Source organism: Echinops telfairi, unplaced genomic scaffold (assembly GCF_000313985.2).
Source record: "Echinops telfairi isolate 266 unplaced genomic scaffold, ASM31398v2 ScPeMD7_7424;HRSCAF=8462, whole genome shotgun sequence".
Taxonomy (NCBI): domain Eukaryota; kingdom Metazoa; phylum Chordata; class Mammalia; order Afrosoricida; family Tenrecidae; genus Echinops; species Echinops telfairi.
In genome coordinates this window covers 48,961,804-48,965,878 of record NW_022111324.1, presented here as the reverse complement: position 1 = coordinate 48,965,878, position 4,075 = coordinate 48,961,804, and the positions used below count along the sequence as shown (strand labels likewise).

At 44.3% G+C, this 4,075-nt stretch overlaps 1 non-coding gene across 1 annotated transcript; it reads right to left on the bottom strand.

Annotated features, from left to right (window-relative positions):
- Nucleotides 1-2,995: 2,995 nt before the first annotated feature.
- LOC115872484 lies at nucleotides 2,996-3,126 on the bottom strand. Its single transcript, XR_004047882.1, has one exon. It is a non-coding gene; the product is annotated as a small nucleolar RNA SNORA29 (small nucleolar RNA).
- Nucleotides 3,127-4,075: the final 949 nt, after the last annotated feature.

Here is a 4,075-nt window from a genome sequence, read left to right as displayed (position 1 = left end):
GGGACCTCACATCGACTGGGGCCACTCCTTCAAGAAGGGGGAAAGGGAGGCGGCCATGCACTTGTTGCTGTGCAGCAGTGAGACAAGGCTGCGACAAGTCCACAGGAGTGAGAGGAGAAACTCAGCAGGAGGTCACGTGAAAACCAGGACGGGGGCATCTGCACTTCAGAGGAGGCCCTGGGATTTCTGGTGGCAGTACGCAGGGTAAATGGGAGGAGCATCTGGAAGGGATGCCCAACAATAACTGTCGGGAACCTAAGGGGAGAACGAAACCGGTTTTATGTTCCTGGGTAGACACTCGGAATAAGTTTCTACCCAACCCTCGGTGAACCATGCCATGGAATAAGTATTAACAATGAACTTAGACGCTGGCCTTCCAGGGAGCGTGGGATCCCCCAAAACCAACACCCGAAGGACTTAATGTGGACGCCTGAATGAATAAACTGTGCCCTACCTCAAAACTTCTGAAACCTTTGGACTTAGGACTGAAACTCCCTGAGGGGAAGGGAAGCAAGGGTGCCCACCTAAGACTGCGCAAAGGGTGGTCAATGACCTGGGGTAGGACCCCTGGCTTAGTGGGCATCCAATGACAGGGGACCTAGATTTGAAGTACCCTAAGGCTCAGTTGCTAACCTGCTGACTCTCACTTCTGTATTTTTCCATTGCTTCAGCTTGCTACTTCTGCATTGGTTTTCCCACCCAGAGCCACCAGATTCAAAATTCAAATACCGGCGGGAAGGTCCCTAGCTGTTCATCCCCCTAGTCAGGGTGTGCCGTTGCGTTGGGCTCGAAAAGCCACACACTCGCGGTTTGTTCCTTTATAAACTGGGGTTTGAGGAGAACTCAGATGGAGGGACATTGAGCTGACTCCTGGTCACTGGCTTATATGAAAGCTTCTCGTTTGGCCAGTGTGGTATGGTTCTGACTGACTCGGAAACCACCATCTATTTAGAACACCATTGCTCCCCCTGCATTACTATGACAGGTATGAATCTGATAGGCAAGCAGCTGCCCTTGTAATAAATAATACAGTAAAATTTGCCCTATGCTCAATGTAAACAGAGGTCAATCAATGAAGAAATCAATCTGTACCAAGCAACAACTCATGGATTGCAACGTACAGTTGGGCCATCCTCACATAAACTCAAAGCAGCAGTACCTTATACCCTGTGACGCTGGATGAATTGTTGATGTTATCGACACAATCGCTTCATACCACGGGATTGACAATGCTTTTCTTTTTCATTTCCCCCCTCCTTTTTGTTTCTATCTTTGTTCGTTTGTTTTTGTTTTCTTAGGTTGTTGTTTTTGTTGATTTTTGTTTTTGTCAAAATACAACTATCAAAGTAAACCAGAGTTGTTCATATCCCGTGTGCAAGCAGGTGGATACTGGGCTCCCACTTAATTCTGGCTCCGATCCCCGCTCCTGCTCCCCTTCAAGGGGACACCACAGAAGATAAGGGTGCAGGTGAGGGTGAGAAAGCAGAGGGCACCGGCTGTTAATTGGAGTAGTGTCTGGGGTCTTATAGCCTTGTTTTCAAACAAGCGGCCATCTAAGTGAGGCATCAATAAAGTCCACATAGAAGAACACCAGCTGTGTGATCCAAAGACGACAATGACAGAATATGTCTCAATGCAACACAGGGGAAAGCATTAGAGCTTACATTGTGATGAACGCCCAATGTACAGAAGGCTATGGCCAGTGGGAACCCAAAATCCATCTGCAGAGGCTCCAGTCAGAGGAAGCCTCTGGCAGATCCCCTCTGGTCAAAGGCGAGGGACTCGCACAGCTGTGCTTTCACAGAGACTACTGTCACCTTGATGACAGTCCATCAGACTACGCTATGACACTGAGCCAGTGGACCTCCCCCTTGACCCAACCTAAATTTGCTCTGGGAGTAAATATTTCTTGCTTGTTCCCTGACAGAAACTTCTTTTCTGGCTTTTTAAAATATCATGAGTGATCTTTTCTTTTTTACCTTTTTTTCCCTTTTATATTATTATTCTGATTACTTTCTTCTTGCTGCTCCATTCTGCTCTTGTTTTTGTTGCTTCTGTTAGGTTTCCCAGTTTATGAAGCACAGAAGGAATGGATGAATAGGGACAATAACCCAGGCAAGGCTGTATCAGAGCACTAGAGCTGTGACGATAGCTACACCACTTTTTTTAAAAAGTGACTTAAAATTCGAAGTGCATAATCTGTGAAATTTATATCAAGAAAACGACTAATTTTTTAAAAAGGAAAAGGATTGTCTTAGTGTTATCCACCTCACCCACACCATTTTGCACCCTCACCAGAATAAGTGTTCCACTTTCCCCATATCCTGAGCGGCATTTGATGCTTTCCATTTCTGTTTGTTGTTGCGGCTCATTGTTTGAATGCTTGCTTCTTAACCTCAGCCAACCTCGCTCCCTGCTGTGGAGTCCAGGCCAAGCCCAGCCACCCTGCAGGCAGGGAGACCCGCTCTGTGACTTAGGCCTCCCAGTGACAGCGCAGGGGCATCTCCGTGTGGTTTCCGCTTATGTCCCTCTGATGGCCGGTGACACTCAGCACCTTCCGGGCTCTCCATCACGTGGACGTCTTTGGTGAGCTGTCTGTTCAAGCCCTTTGCCTCTTTTACGAGTGGGTTATTTGCCACTTTTTGTTAAGCTGTCAAGGCTTTAAATAATTTTTGGTTGATTTGAGTCTTGCCAGATATATGGTTTCTAAAGACAATCTCCCAGTTGGTTGCTTGTCTTTGAACTTTTTTGACAAAATCTTTTTTTTTTTAATCATTTTATTAGGGGCGCATACAACTCATCACAATCCGTACATACATCATTTGTGTACAGCATATTTGTACATATGTTGACTTCATCATTCTCACAACACCCGCTTTCCACTTGAGCCCTTGGTGTCAGCTCCTCATTATTCCCCCTCCTCCCTGCTCCCCCCTCCCCCTGAACTCTTGATAATTTATAAATTATTATTATTTTTAAATTTTTATTTATTTATTTTTTTCTGTACAGCCATTTCACATAGGAGGAGGACACAATAAACCTCTCTCTTCAGATCATGGCAAAAATCACTCTATCCCACAAGCATAGCCACTATAAATTACTATTATTTTATCATATTTAAATATTTTTTAACCAATACAAATATAATTTATTGTATTAAACATACACCTCATCAATGAAACAGATATGTGAAGGTGTGCTAAATAGTTAAAATATAAACTTTGGCATTGCCTTTTGAAAAACAGCATTCTAAATGTTTATGAGACTCCATGGTTTCTTTTTACCTTGGCTGCTTGTGCTTTTGCTACTGCATTAGATGATCCATTGCTGACGATTAAGCTGACAGCATGGCCCCTGTTTGTTCTTCTAAGTATTTTATAGTTCTGCTCTGCACATTGAAAACAAACCAAACTGACTATTGAATTACATGATAGGTACATTACTTGCCAATAAAACTGTTGAAAAAACAACCCTAACTCACCACCATCAAGTCGGTGATGACTCACAGAGACCCTGTAGGACAGGGTGGAACTGCCCCAGAGAGTTTCCAAGACCATACCTGTTTCTAGGAGTAGAAAGCCTCCTCTTGCTCCTGGTGGTTTCAAACCACCAACCTGGCGACTGCAGCCTAACTTTTAACCAACAAAACACCAAGGGCTCCTTGCACATGAAGAGAACTGATTTTACATGATGAAATCTAGTAGCACTTGTTTTATTTTTAATAGTAAATACATTGGATAGATGGAAAAATAAAGCCTAGTTTTTTAAAAAAATCCACTACTCCCAGGCTCCTCCTTGAGCAAGTCCCTCCGGGCACACGAGGCTAGCAAAGGGGCCAACACGTTGAGTCAACAACACGTGTGTCAGCAACATGTGCATCAACAACACGTGTGTCAGCAACACGTTGGCCTGTGAAGGTCAATGGACCTCTTCCACAATGTTTTCTAGGTACATGCTTTTAAAAAGACCATCAGGTGAAAGACCGACTTTTATCTCGTTTCCCGTCCCACATGCTCCGCACCAGAGCAGATCTAAGCAAAAGACTTCTAGACAAGAAGTACACACGTGTACTTGT